The sequence below is a fragment of the Vigna radiata genome, chromosome 1 (assembly GCF_000741045.1).
Source record: "Vigna radiata var. radiata cultivar VC1973A chromosome 1, Vradiata_ver6, whole genome shotgun sequence".
NCBI classification, from domain to species: domain Eukaryota; kingdom Viridiplantae; phylum Streptophyta; class Magnoliopsida; order Fabales; family Fabaceae; genus Vigna; species Vigna radiata.
This window is the reverse complement of record NC_028351.1, coordinates 2,423,378-2,439,325: the sequence shown is the minus strand read 5'-3', so window position 1 is coordinate 2,439,325 and position 15,948 is coordinate 2,423,378. Positions and strand designations below refer to the sequence as shown.

At 29.0% G+C, this 15,948-nt stretch overlaps 1 long non-coding RNA gene across 1 annotated transcript; it reads right to left on the bottom strand.

Annotated features, from left to right (window-relative positions):
• Window positions 1-6,626: 6,626 nt before the first annotated feature.
• Window positions 6,627-9,889, bottom strand: LOC106767559. The gene is made up of 3 exons (XR_001376168.2): window positions 9,714-9,889; window positions 9,495-9,565; window positions 6,627-7,257 (listed from the first exon to the last, which is right to left on the bottom strand). It is a non-coding gene; the product is annotated as an uncharacterized LOC106767559 (long non-coding RNA).
• Window positions 9,890-15,948: the final 6,059 nt, after the last annotated feature.

Genomic DNA, 15,948 nt, shown 5'->3' with positions numbered 1-15,948 from the left:
ACAAAAATGTCTACATAAAATTATTTAATTTTTTTTATAAATTTATTTTTAAAACTTTTTGAGATATTTTTTGAAAACCTAAAGTAATCAATCTTAAAAAAAATTTGAAACTCTTTTTTTGGAAATCTTCTAAAATCTTTTTCTCTTGGAAGCCTATAACAAAATTTTTGCCTAGTTAAACTTTTATCCGACACTCATAATACATGAAGTTAATGTAACAATACTTGTTATTTCCAATTGTACTTACTATATACATATATAGAGATATATATAAATGAGTATGGCTTATTTATTACAGCAGTGCACAGAAAAAATGGGCCACTGTGAGTTGGTGTGACATGAAGCTAGGTAAATTTATAGCCCTTCTGTTTTCTCTCTTCACTGACATTCTCTCATGGCCCTAAACCTCTGCTAGAGTTTGCAGCAACGGTTCTCTAGGAGACATTGTATATGACACTCTTTGAATTTATTGTGGGGTTTAGACATTGGCCACTGAAAGATAATGCATGCTGCAGTTCTTCAATTTCTAGGAAGCATCTTTTTTTTTCTCAATGTATGCAGCATATAAAACACTGCTGCCACTCACATAATTTTGGTGTCCCACACTGCAGTATAAAAATTATTAAGGTTGATGATTTTGGTAAAATAATACAGTTATAAAAGTTTAATACATCATTAATCTCTGTGATTTATTATGGGAAGCTATTAATGAGTTTTAGGTAGTTGAATAGAGTTAAAATGTGTTTGGTTTGTCCAATGGGTAAAGATGCATTGATAATGACATTTGCAGAGGTGTGAATGAAACAGCCATATCTATGGTGCTAAGCCTCGTAATATATGGATAATGATATTTTGACAACTCTTTTTTAACAACTTTTTAATAATAGGATACGTGTCATTATTTTATTGGTCTGTTTGAATTTATATTTAAAAAAATATTTGAAACAGACCAATCATATATTACTACGTATTCGTTGTCAAAAAATTATTAAAAAAAAATTGTTAAAGAGACATTTTCCTAAATATATGTATGCTAATGGACAAATGATTTTCATGGTGAGAATCTAGAGGCTCTGACATCGGAATTCGGAACTGCACATTGTTGACTAATGTGCATTATTATCTATATCAGTCTGTCCAGAAACAAGAAATAGAATATAACCATGTATTTCATTTTCAACTTTTACCTTTTGCATGAGATCAATCTTATTTTAAAACCTTAAAAGCAAAACACGTGTTTTTAAATTGATAATTAATTTATATTTTATTTTTAAAAATTGTGTGAATTTGGTTTTACGGACCTTGTGATGATAAACATTTATCTATTAAAAAGACCTTATGTTTTCAAAATCCTAGAAATAAATTCACTAGTTTTAAGGAAAATGTTAATCTGCATCACGATACCGTATTCCTACACATGATGTGTCACTGAATTATATTTACTGTTTTTTATATGACACTTTAAAGGTGTATGCATATTGGTTTTAATTTTCTGATAAAATATGTTTTTAGTTATTAATTTTTTTTTTATAAGATACATCTTATATTTTTATTAATAATTTAATTATGTAATTTAAAACATGAGATCATGCAAAGCCGAAGGAAGTTTATGCATCAAACTATTACAAAGTAGGTGCATGAATTACCGTAACATGTTTTTATTTTTGGTGACTTTTCTCAAATAGGTTTCTTATTTATTTTTTTGTCTCAATTGAGTTCCTAATTATGAAAAATTGATATAATTGGACCCTTGTCATTAAATTAACAAAACAATGCTAAGTGTAAGCTAACGTAGTACGGTGATGTGGTAGACTTAGGGCGTGATTATCCTATCACACTCATATGAGCCAATAAGAGGTCGCAACGTCATCATCATCTTCATCTCCATCTTCTAAATCCGAAACCAATCTCCACCGTCAGCTCGTTGTCAGTCACTATTAACGACAACTGAAACCCTTCTCCAAACATTCATGCACAGAACCTCGAGCCCCAAGTAAGGAAACTCATCTTCTCTACCACGACTAGAGTTGTCAAAATGGATAATCCGGCTCGACCCAGTCCGGCCCACCACGGGTTGGTCACTTAGTGAGCCAACCCAACCCGGCTCATTTATTAGTGAGCTAGAAAAATCTGAACCTGCCTCGACCCACCACGGGTTGGTGGGTATACGGGTTGGCTCACTAGCCCATTTAATTACAATATCTTTTAAATAAAAAAATTACAAATTTTCTATATTCAAATTTAAACAAATTTCACTCCCAAAAAATAATGCTAAACTAAAGACAATTCAAAATAATAATAAAAAGTATAATATAATCCAAATGTCATCTAAAAACAAACACAAAAAACATACAAATAAGTTTATTATATGCCATAAGTTTCATAAATAAAATAATAAATTAAAAAAATAAAATTAGGTAGATGGGTTGGCAGGCCAACCCGGCCCACCACGGTTTCAACCCGTATGAACCGGGTTTAAATAAGTCAGATTGAAATCTGACCTGCATAAAAAAATTCAATTTTTTCAAACCCAACCCGGCCTGAACCCGTGGTGAGCCGGGTTGGCTCGTGGGTTGTGACCTATTTTGACGGCTCTAACCACGACATAATTATTGTGCAACCTCGACCATTGTTCTATTTCAACCTCTCAACCACCGTGAGCACCACGACGAAACCGAAAGCACACGAAATCCTATCTTGCACAAGCAAAGACGAACCTCTAACCTGCAAAACAAAAACCAACCAACAACCACACAAGCATCGTGAATCACGAAACCTAACCCAAAACTATGAAGGCTAAATCTCAAAACCCCTATCTCCATCTTCTCACCTCAATCGTGAAACCTAAAATTGCAAAAATAGCCACCACTGTGAGATAACCCTCGATCTCCATCATCTCCTTCTTCCTACCTTTTTTGTCAATCATCAACCTGCAAATCAAAACCAGAACCATCATATATCCTTGCATCTCCTTCATAGTAGCCACTCAAACCCATCGTGACTCCTTCGTGCCTCACCTTCAAAACCCAAAAAAAACCACATAACCTTAATTAAAATAAAATTAGGAATGTTTTGGTGACTACGTGCATATTAGTTGGCTAAATCTAGTGCATTGTCGGCATCAATGGATGGTGGTTGATGATAGTGTGGCGATTAACGAAAAATATTCCAAATTTAATTTTAATTAAATTTGACTAATTTTTTAATTATTAAAATATTAAAATCCATGTCCTAAGTCTATCATGCATTTTAATTAAATAACGTCACCATGTTATGTTAGCTTACATTTAACATTGTGCTAACAAGGATCCAATTATATCATTTTTTCATAATCAGAGACTCAATTAAAACAAAAGAATAACTAAGGGACTTATTTAAGAAAAATCACCAAAACTATGATAAACTCAATTAAAAAAAAATTTAAACAACCTGTTTAAGAAAAATCACCAAAAATAAATACGAATTGTATAATTAAATCTTTGATAACTCTTAGGTTTTGATTGGATATACTTTAAAGGGTCTTCTAGAAGTCACCAAATGTAACAAGGTATATTGCTTCATTCGGACTATTGTATTCTTAGATGAATTGATTTTGCTATTATGTGTTGGGTATGTTATAATACATGGCAACAATAAGAATAGACAAATTAGATAATTTATTTTCATATATTTTTTAGCTAATAGGTTCGATTATACAATTTTTTTATAATTTTTTATTAATATATGTATTTAGCATTATTTTTTTTTATACAATGACCTAATAATAATATCATTTTTAACTTCACTATAATTAAATATTTGTTAAAATATTCAGTGTTCTTTTACATATGATAGCATCTTTCTTTCGTTTTTCTTATCAATAAATGAGTTAAAAAAATTATAAAGGTGAAGGAGTGACTTTTACATGAGAAATATAAGTAATTATGTTGTATTTATATATTGTCATAAATAAATAATCCCTAATATCTACTTCTCAAAAGTCTAACAAACTCAAACATCTTTGCAACACTGCACACTAGATCCAAAACATAAATATTAAAAGGTTTAATAGCTTCGTAAGTCCTTATTTTCGCTCTAAATCTCAATTAGGTTTCTTCCTTTTTCAACTTCTCAATTGGATCTTTATTTTTGTAAAATTGAAGCAATTAGAGACTTACCGTTAAATTAAACAAACGGCCGTTTAAATTTATTTTACGTGGCATTAAAAATAAATTTAAATTAATTTTTATATTAAAAAATAATTAAGCAAAGTTAAATCAATGTGTTCAGAGGGGTAAAAAAGATAAACCTCTTTTCTTCTTCCATTAACTCCTTTTCTTTCAAAACCCTAAAACCCCTTCTCAATAATGAAGCCAGCCACCATCATCTGCATCCTCCATTCAACGTCATCTCCTTCAACGACTTGGCAACCATCAATAACATTCACATCTCCTTCAAGGTCTCACCTTTCCATTTTATTCTTCTCCATCGCAGCCCAAGACGCTCTTTGCCTTCGAACAAGAGGATTTCTGACAATGGCAGTGACAGCCAGCCTCGTTGATGACAACGGCCGCGCCAAACCGGAAAGGATTAAAATTGTCCGTTGGGAAAAAATGAGAAGGAAGGATGATCTGTAATTTTGTTGTTGGGTGAGTGTGTCGATTGGATTCGAGGTGGAGACAATCGAAGTGCAAATTAAGGGATTCATCATGGGAGGGACGCTCCTCCGCAAGGATTTGGACTCCACCGTCGCGAAAGTGTCGGAAGAAACTCGAAGGAGCGTTAGGGTTTCTAAATTGGGGAACCCGGGACACCGGTTAGTTGATCGAGACTTTAATGTGGACGAGGTGAGGTCCGCTCCTCTTTGTTTGCTTTTATCATCGTTTTTTAATCTGCATTTGGGAAATCTCAATTGTGAAGCTTCAGTAAATTGTTGAAATACTCACATTAATCCAATCATGTACTGGTTGTTTATTAATGTTGGAATTGGAAGGCTTTTTACTTTTTGTTTTCGTTGCATTTGATTTTGTTTTATGCAAGGCTGGTCTTTTGAATCTTTATCTTTCATTTTCTTTTTTTTGAAAATTTGATGATGGGAATTCTGGTTTTTTTAGAGCAGTTTGAAGCGAATGCAAGCTTTGAAGAAATTCGTGGAGGAGAATCATAGACTGGCACTGGAGTTTGATAAGTTGGTAGTCCAACTTTGTCAGTTGGAGAATGAGTGTCGTTGTATGATAAGGATAGGGAAACGTTGATGGAATTTGGGAAGGATGCTGATGAACAAAATATAATTTTGAGTTGAATGAAATGGACATGGAAGATTGAAGTTAGGGACTGTACTTAAATTTTAGATTTTGCCCACTTTGCCCTTTCTTAAATTTGAATTCACAGTTGTGTAATTCAAATTTTTAATATAAAATTTGTTTTTAATGCCACGTTAGTAAATTTAAATGGCTGTTTGTTTAATTTGAAGGTAGACCTTCAATTGATTCAATTTTACAAAAATAAGGACCTAATTGAGAAGTTGAAAAAGAAAGAGACTTAATTGAGATTCAGAGCGAAAATAAAAACTTACGGAACTATTAAACCATATTAAAATAAATCCTTTTAGTAATATTTTATTTTATTTCTCCGTGCTTTATTCATACATTAAACATATTTTATTATAATAATATTTAAATAATTAATTTTGAATCAATTCAATTTAGATTAATTTCAAAGTATCCAACCACAAACTAAATCGAACCATCTGATTGTAAAAAAAAAAAATCGATAGAAACTTAGTTTTCAGTATATATAAATATAATTATTTAAGATGGATGAATCATTCTCCTAACATGAATTATTTATTTTCTAGTTCACCTACCTTACACATCTTTCCACACTTTCTACAAACTTAAGATGCATGAATCATTATTTTCACACAAAATGAATGAGAATTATATATATATATATATATATATATATATATATATATATATATATATATATATATATATATATATATATATATAAATAAATATATAATATAATATGTAGAAATACTAAAAAAAATGCCAAATCCCATCGCAGTCGCTCTTCTTGAAGTTGCAAAACTTCATATGCTTCAGAGCATGGCAGACATAGAAGAAGGAAACTACAGGAGGGCTCGTCAGGAAAATATCAGAGCGATTGAAAGTTTCAATTACTTTTTGGAGTTACCCCGCATGGCTCAACAGCCTCCACCTCAGGCACCTCAACCTCAGCCGTCTCAACAGCCTCCACCTCAGGCACCTCAACCTCAGCCGCCTCAACATCCTCCTCCTCAACTTCAGCCGCCACCCACTTAAAGATAATAGTTTGAAATGAGTTTTATTATCTTATTTCTGTTTATTAAATTTCTAATAATGAAAAACTATATATTTTTAAATATTATATTGTTGGTTAAAATTAAGTTATGTAATAAATTATTAAATAATTTTGAAACTATATAAATTTTTCTATCTTAAATTAATAAAAATATGAAATTTAACAAGTTGCACTATAGTAGTTCAGTAGCATCATGTAATGCTTGCAAAATCATAAAAATGTATTAAAATATAAACCAATCAAAAACACAAAAGTATCTAATAAAATCTTGTAAAATTATCAGTTTTTAATGTGAGCATGCAAAAAATAAAAAGAATTTAGTAATTATATATATTTAATTGCATTAATGAACCTGTTTTGTACAGTAAAAAATGCAATTAAATATTCTATAAAGCAACAGTTAATTAATTACAATTCCCCTTTCTTATTTCTTCCTCGTTAAATAGCTTGATTTTGTAAAACCGCGATTCAAACTTATTAGGGAAAGTATCACCCAAAACATGGCCACTTGGGATCATGACATAATGAACCACGGATTTAGAAGAAAAAACAATTATAAAATTTAGTTGTGCATTTTTAAAATTCAAATACCTACCATAAATAAATATTAAAAGGATATTATAAATTCACCTAAATAGTGAGTATATTAACTCTTTCATATAATCTATATAACATACATACCCATATGCATCTTGAACTAGTTTCCACAAGAAAAAATAATTTTACAATAATAACTAAGTGCTTATTGAAACAAGAATCCTCCCGTTACAAAAATAACTAAGTTTAGATATATTTTAAAATGGTGTAGGTGACAGTGATTGGAACTCCTTATCACAAGAGTTGTTTCAAATGGCGCTCGGGTGTGTTATTAGTCCCTCCAATTACATTGCACACGATGGGAAACTCTACTGCAAGCACCACCACATGCAACTGATCAAGGAGAAGGGAAATTTAAGCTACCTTAAAGGTGACCATGAGAAGAGTGTGATACAAGTGAAAACCAACGATGAAATAGTTGCAGCTGAGACATGAAATGAAATGTAGAAATGAAATGAAATTGTAGCATGTTTTAAAGCTTGTTATTCAGAACTGTGAAGAAATATTAAGTTTCACAAACTATTTATATTTTTAATGTTCAGATTTATTTTATATAATATTAATTACTTTTGGTTTAAGATTATTATGATTTATTATTAAACATAAATGTTGTTAATTGTGACATCCCAAAATATATAGCAAAGTATATATATGGAATTCAGCACATATAATATGAAAGAGAGCAGTTAGGAATTAACATATGACAGTATCAAATATACAGTCATCCAAATATAGGCAAAATTTCAAATTTTTACAAGTTTAAGAGTATTTAAGAATACAGACGTGTCTGAAAGGTCCTAAGAGCTAGGGGCTAAGTTTTCATGATCCTCCAATGCTCGCTCCAAATCATCGTCCAAAGGATGGATGATTATCGCAAGGGGGAAGACAAGCACATACAACAAACAAATGCAAGGATAAGCTAGGTATAAAAAAACATGTTATTAATCAAGTATTTCAAACATGCAAGGACCATAAACAATACAAACTATGACCAAATGCATTTTATTGATACCAATGACCGACCACGTGATTTGACCATCCGGACTAGTATGAAATGTCGAGTTCCAGGGGTTTGTGCACTTGTTGTGGCCCTACTGCTTTGCAAAGCCATTGCCGAGGGATTTCACCCGACCACACACAAGTGTAAGCCCTTTACCGAATAATAGGCCTCCACGTAGCACCTATTACTATGACCTCTTGCTATTCTCACCACATGACTCATCACTCTCTAATTGAGCATGGATGGTCATTAGAATGTCAGGATAAACCCCATCCTGAACTTCGGCCATTCATACAGTCAATCACAACAACTACAGGGCACCACCATGTAACCTCCTTTGAGGATCATAGAATTACGTCCAATAACCATACTTTTCAATTTTACATTGCATACAAAATATATTTATAATATTAATTACACTTCAAAATACCACAACCACCCAACAAGTCCTCAAAAATTGTATGAAACCATTCCATGTACACTACCAGACAATAATAGTTCTAAAAGGACAATTAAACAATACAAAACCTAGTGAACTCATACTTAGACAAAGAAAATGGATTTGAAACCATCACCAACAGTTCCGGAAGGGTCAAAAACCCCCAGAACGACCTAAGGAATGTCTAAAAATGATACCCGGAACCCCAAAAACCACTCAAAACTATCCTGGATGATTTCCTGACAACAATAATCGATTATTACATATGATAATCGATTATTTAAGTGAACTTTGAAGAAAATATGATGTTCTGACTAGAATAATCGATTATCAAGTGAGATAATCGATTATTCTTATCAGTTTTTGACAACAACCTCATTTTAGTGTATCTGAGACACTTTGATGAGTTTCTAACACTTCCAACTTGATCTATATGATGAATTTAACTTGCTTAATTGGTTTGAACACTTCCTAACCTAATTATCTAGTAATTGTGCATCAAATTGTATTATAAAACTCAACTTCCATCAACTCAAGGACTCAACTTTGGATTTATTACTTCGATACTATTTTTGACCATTTAGACACTTCTATCCAGTCCTATTTGGCTTATCTAAGTTCCCTAAACTAACCCTAAGAACCTGAAACACCAATTTCTCAATTTGACCACTTCAGTTCTTTTAATATGACTTAATCTCCTCATTTCTCCTAACAGATGATTCAATAATCTATTAACTACCATTTTCCCCGATTCAATCACTCAACATCAACATTAAATCTCAATACACATCAATTCATGAACATATAATTCCACAGCTGCATAATTAAACAGAAATTTGAAATTAGAATTCACACGCAAGGCGACCAAATCTCACAAAACAGCATCCGACATAACCATTCAGTATCAGCATCAAATCTTATCCCTAACAGTTCATAAGCATCATTCAACAGCTTCCATAATTTAAAGGTATAGAGCATTTCAGTTCACATACACAGTTTCTCATTTCCAATACAAACAGTACCAATATACCAGTCAATGCATACATGTGTTATTTCATCACTTCAAATAATACTCCATCTCATGCATCTCCTAATTCACAAAACAGAAAAGAAATATCCAACTTCCCTTACCTCTGGTGCAAACAGTTAAATTCACAGGATGCTCCAACCAGCCTCTTCACCGCAAGAAATCTTAGATACACCTATAGTTCATCCATTGAAGATAAAAGACACTTCTTAGAACCTAAATTTCAGCTAAGAATTTAAAATGAAAGTCACAAGGGACATGCAGCAACTCAATTGCATGCCCAAAGCTCAAGGGTTTGCGGGAGAAAGGAGAAAACTACTTACCGTTCAGATTGGGGAAAATGATCGGTCGAAGGAGGAGTCCTCTGCGCGTTGTGATCACTGGCACTGCCTAATATTTGAAGTTTACTGGATCAGTGATTAGAAAGAATAAGAGAATGCAGAGAGGTAAAGGAAGAGTGTAAAGCTCTGGAGTTTTCTTAGATGATGAAAGAAGTTTTTAGAACAAAGCCTATTATGCTGGAAGTTATTCCATTATTTAAACTCAACCCTATCACATGCTGCCACATGGATGTTAAAATATAATTTGGATTTTTCTCAAGCTTTACATTAATCAAATTAAGCAAATCATTTGAATTATTAAAAAAATTAAAATAGTTACATTACTGGTGGTTTTTGAAACCTCAAGAAGCAAATCCATAAATTTCTAGCGATTTTGGATAACTTAAACAAGTTATGGTGGTTTTAGGTAATTCACGCAAGTTTTGACAGTTTTAAGTAGTCTTAACAATTATCGACGATTTTAAGTTGCCCTATCATTTATTGACGATTTCGATAAAAACTCTCGTAACTAACAACAGTTTCAAAAATATATGTATGTGATGATAGTTTTTATAAAACCCTCGAAAATAATGATGGTTTTAAACAAAATCGCCGGAAATTATTTGTTAACGATGATTTTTTTGACAGTTTTGACAACTGTAGAAAATATATTTACCAGAAGTTAAAATTGTCAATAATGCAAAAATAAACCCATAATCATATATTTTTGTAGTGTGAATCAATCAAACCTATCAAAATTTAACATATAAATATAATAATTATTTTAATTTATTATATTAAATATATTAATTAATTAATTAATTAAAACTTTAGAATATATTTATATGATTAAATATATTTTTATCATATATATTTTTTAAACTAAACAATTTTTAAAAAAATTAGAACATTTTGACATCCCTACTTAAAACTACTTACTCTTTCATTTACAATAGCTAAAAAAATAACTAATTTTATGATAATTAGAAAAGATCAGCTAATATTGTTTAATATTATTAACTTTTATACAAAAATTTCTTAAAATTTTTTCTTAAGGAACCTAATATTTTGAATAAAATAAAAGTTTTTCTTATATTTCAATGATTTGGTTTGATTTTTATATTTTTCTTTTTTCAATTGAACTCAATATTTATTAAATAAAGTTAATATGTGTCTTTATTTAAATTAACATTAACGGTCATTTAGAAGTAACCACATCTAAATTCATTCCACAACTTTTGTTTACATTTAAGTTCAGATAATTTGTAATGGAAAGTTAGAATATAGTAATTTAGCCATTGATATAACCTCATAATGAATATACATTAGAACCCTAATTAGAGATTTTCTACTGATAACATATGAAAATGTATTTTATTAATTGTATATTTAAAACGAATCATAAATTATTATAAAAACAGTTATAAAAAAATTATTAAAAATACATTTTTTTTAAACAATGTCACATGCTGCAGCAGTAAAAAGTTGAAAGTACATCTAATAAAATACCCTTCACATTGAAAGCTCATGATATCTATTTATGCTTAAGAAACAATCAAAATCACATTATTCAACACATTACATGATTAAAAATTGCATGCAAAAAAGGAAGATTTTAAAGAAGAAAAAGAGGAGTACGAAAAGTAAGACGGAGGAAAAAAAAAAGTCAATATTTCCATTATAGCCAAATAATAATTATTTGACGAAACATTTGTTGATACGATACGAATATTTGCATCCGTAAAGAGCCGCATGTAAGAGAGTGAGAAACTAATGTTCAATCAATCAAAGCTTTGATAAAAGATTGTCTAATTTCGATTTGTTCTAAGTTGTCTTGTTGGTGGAAAGAACAAAGTGATGGCACTTTGTCTGTCTCTACGTTTATGTCTCTTTTTCACCTTTCATCTTTAGTTCACTCTCTCACTCATCAAAGGTGATGGTTTTTACGAAGGATTAACTCACGAAATTTTTTTCGTAGGGGTAACTATCTTAGAAATTTAAATAAATCTTACATTAGTTAAAGATAAAATAAAAAGTAAAGTATTATATAAAGATAAAGAGTCATTAATTTACTCTTTTAAAGTTTTGTGATGTGAATGGCGTTGTATAATATGACTATTCAGTCAGTCTAAGAATCGGGTGATCAACCAATTTACAGTCTTAGATAAGTTGATCGAAAATCCGAACGGTCAAAGTAAAAACAAAATTAACGTTAAAGATAGTTATACTAAAATTCTAAGTGAAGTCATTACCATTTGGATCGTAATTAAGTCATGTTAATCAGAAGCTCATTCCAAAATCTATAAATACACATAACACCAAGTTCAATCGAATGACAACTAACATGAAATTGAGGAAGAACCTTGTCCCGAGCTTGGAGTTTGGAGACTATTGTAAAAAATAAACTTAGCTTCAATCTCTTAAACCGAAACCGGCGTCAATTTTTTATTTGGTTTTACTCAAATTTCATTGGTATCATATTATTATATTTTACATAAAAATTTGTTGAGATATACTAAATTACTAATAAGATTTAATATATATGTATTGATTTAGTAAATTTTAGTGTAAATGTATATTAAATTTCATTAATACTTCAATCAAATTAAGTTATTTTTGTGTATGAATTTTTCTTATTATTTTATTTACCTTGTATAGTCTAACACTTGGAAAATTTTTTGTTATCAATTTTATTTGTGTGGTAAACAATGTGACTTCTTTCTTCTTATTCGGGAAAGATAAAACATTGCATAATTAATAAAAAAATATTAAAAGTTTGAGTTCAATCCTTTATTTGAGAACAAACTCATTACAGATTATATCGATTTATAATAAGATGAACCAGTAAAGTAGGTGAAAATTAGTTAAATGCTAAAATAAAGTAATCATTGCATTATTCGTGTAAATTAAATTAATTATTGCATTATTCAATAAATTTTAATTAAATAATTTATTTTGAAAACCTATAGCTCTGGTAAAGTTTTCTTTCATATAAATTGTAATTACAAAAAATTGTAGTGATATAAAATTTATTTGATACTCATTTAGATACATCAAAATTGATAATGTGATATGTTTTGAAACGTGTTTGACATATAAAATCAATTAATATAATTGAATTACAATGATTATATTTATTATTTTTAAAGTTTGAAATATAAATAAAATTCAATTTAACATCAAAGTTTATAGGCTAAAATCATGATCCTTATTTTTAAATACATAATGTACAAATAGTTAATTTTTCTAGTTAATTTGATTTTTAGTTCTTCATCTTAATTTAACTAGCTATATATATATACTCATTTGTATACGTAGAGGAGTAATAAGTAGGATAAAGGATGATGCTATTTATTTTATTTAAAATGGTGTTAATTTTTTTATCAAAGCGATGATTACTTCACTTTAAAAATTGTCCAGCATTGTGATTGGATTGGAGTGTTGATGTATTTACAAAATTTATTTTCCTAGTACTTTCTTTTTTCGAATCTTATAATTTTATTTTATTCTTGCTTGAATTTTCTATCGAGAAATAAAGAAAGTGAGTATATTATATTAAAGAAACATTGAAAAAACATTAGTGTTCTATTTTATTCCCTAATAATTCACTAATGGAATGTTAAAATTTGACTTAGTTACGTTTTCATCCTATTATTTCTTTATTTTATTCCATTTGTTTCCTCCATAAATAAAATATTCAACCAAATTTTATAAATTAAAAATATAACAATATAACCGTTTTTAGATTCAACCAAGTTCATATTTTTTTTTTAAATGTCATTAATTTTATAAATTAGCAGTATGCATGGATTATAAATTGCATCATACATCATAGTGAATATTGATATATTAGGTAGTGTAATGGTGTAAAAAACCATTCGGCCTCTTCTCATCTTAGTCTGGGCTTCCGATTCCTGCACCCCATTCATTCTTCTGCACCTCCCTAAAAATTTTTTAATACCCATTCTATCCCTGAGTAAAATGTAAAAAGTAAACCCTAATTTAAAATTTGCATTCCAAAGATGCATATCTTTTCCCTTTTCATTTTCTCCGGAAAGAAAAAATAATCCATTGGGAAAAGAGTTTTTCGGTGGATAATATCCTATCGGATTATTTGTTCCGGAATAATCATATATGTCGTTTTCAAATTTGGAATATTATTCTGAAAACTTTTATCCGGAATACATTACTAAATATTACCGAAATATAATTTTCAGAATATTATTTAAAATTCGAAAATAATTTTCGGAAAGAAAAGCTAGAGAGGGACGAAGTACAAAGAAAGAAAGTAAACTTCTATTATTAAATCAAAAGGGTAAAAGGGGTATTAAAAATATTAGGTAGGTGTAGAAGAAATAAATGAGATGCAGGAAGTAGCAGCCTTTGGTCTGAAATGTAGACCCATAAGAAAGTTGGAATTGGGCCAAAATAAAAGCCCATTATATTACTGTGTTTTTAAGTCACAAGGTAATAATGTCATTGTATTGTTGACCATAAAATTAATGCATTGCATGTGGGCATGTGGAACATATTAAGAAGCTAAATCCAAGGAATTAGAGAAAAAAAAGAGACAAAAACAAAAAACTTTCGTGTCATGTTTCTATGAGTTTGATTTAATGAGACAAGTCATGTTCCTAATATTTCAAAACTTTGGAATACAAATTTATTTCCAAATTACTACACTATATATTTTTTTTTATTTTTTTATTTTTTGTCTCTTAGTTCACTTCACATAGAATTACCAAAACATAGACAATAGATCATGAACATGGATATATAATAGTGCTCTCTAATTAAGTTTAAAATTTTACTTTAATAATATACATGATAATAATTCATAAATTTTTTATTATATAAATTATTAAATGAAACTCTAATTTTGACATTAAATCAACATCAAGAACCCATATAATGTTAGAATTAAATTTTGTCCCTAGTGATGTATCTTAAACCGAAAAAGAACATATGAAAGTAATGAGATTTTAAGGATTAAGGGGGGACAAATGTTGAGATAAATAGACTTGATTTGAACATGAAATGACAAATCCGGGACCAATTAATCATGATTCAGCTATATATATACTCTTAAAGAGAGACAAAATAAACTTTGGCATACTATAATAAATTAATCCTAATCTCATTTTCAAGAAATCCAAATTATATCCATGATAGTGGCCTAAATAGAAAAAGTTAAGTTATGAGTCATAATCCATCCAAAAACCCAAATTAAGTTTCTGAGAAAGAGAAGACCTAATCATTTGGGATTCCTTAAAACAACATTTATTTATAGTTTCAAGTATTAAATATAAATTAAGCTTTTACATAACATATTTTAACTAAATTATAATATTTATACTATTGAAACAAATATGAATAACATGAAAAATAGCTATTTTGTACATCAAATTTTCTCATTACATAAATATTCCATGTAAATAAAAATAGTTACAGACATAACAAAATTTTACTTCAATTTCGTACGTCACATAAATCAAATATATTTTGTTAGTTAAAATAGCTGACTTAATAAAAATGTTATAATTTATACTTAATTTATAAAGTTATAAAAATAATAATTAAAATACCAAATGAAATATTTGAAGTTAAAACAGTAATTGACTTTAAAAAATGCCACTTTATACTTGAGTTATAATAATAATTAAGCTAGATTCTCTATGTTCAAATTAAAAATAATCAAATTTTATATTATTATAGTTATAATTATATAGAAAGTCACTTTTTCATATTGGTTCTAATTATAATGCATAGAGAAGATGATTTTTTTTCTTAAATACATGAATTATTTTGATACTAACACCCGTAAAAAATAAATACCAGTTATACAATATTAATTTATTCAAGTAGTTCCAGCAAAAAAAAAACAATTACAATAACTTAATTGATTCTTTTAACTTAAATTATCTAATATGGTAAATAATCGAAGAATATTAAATATTTAAATAAAATAAAACTAAAATTAACTACTACTTATGTTGAAAAATTGTCTATTATTGGTGTATTTACAATATCAAATAATGAGTCGAATCATTATAACATGTTAAAACATTTAACTTTTATGGAAATAAATCTAAAATTAGTGAAATATGTATAGTTTATATTATCTTTTGTCAAAGAATTAACAATAAATTGTATAATGATGACCCTCGTCCAATACACAATTTAATAATCACATTTGAATGAATCTTTTATTTTCTATTATGCTAAAATTAGAAACAAA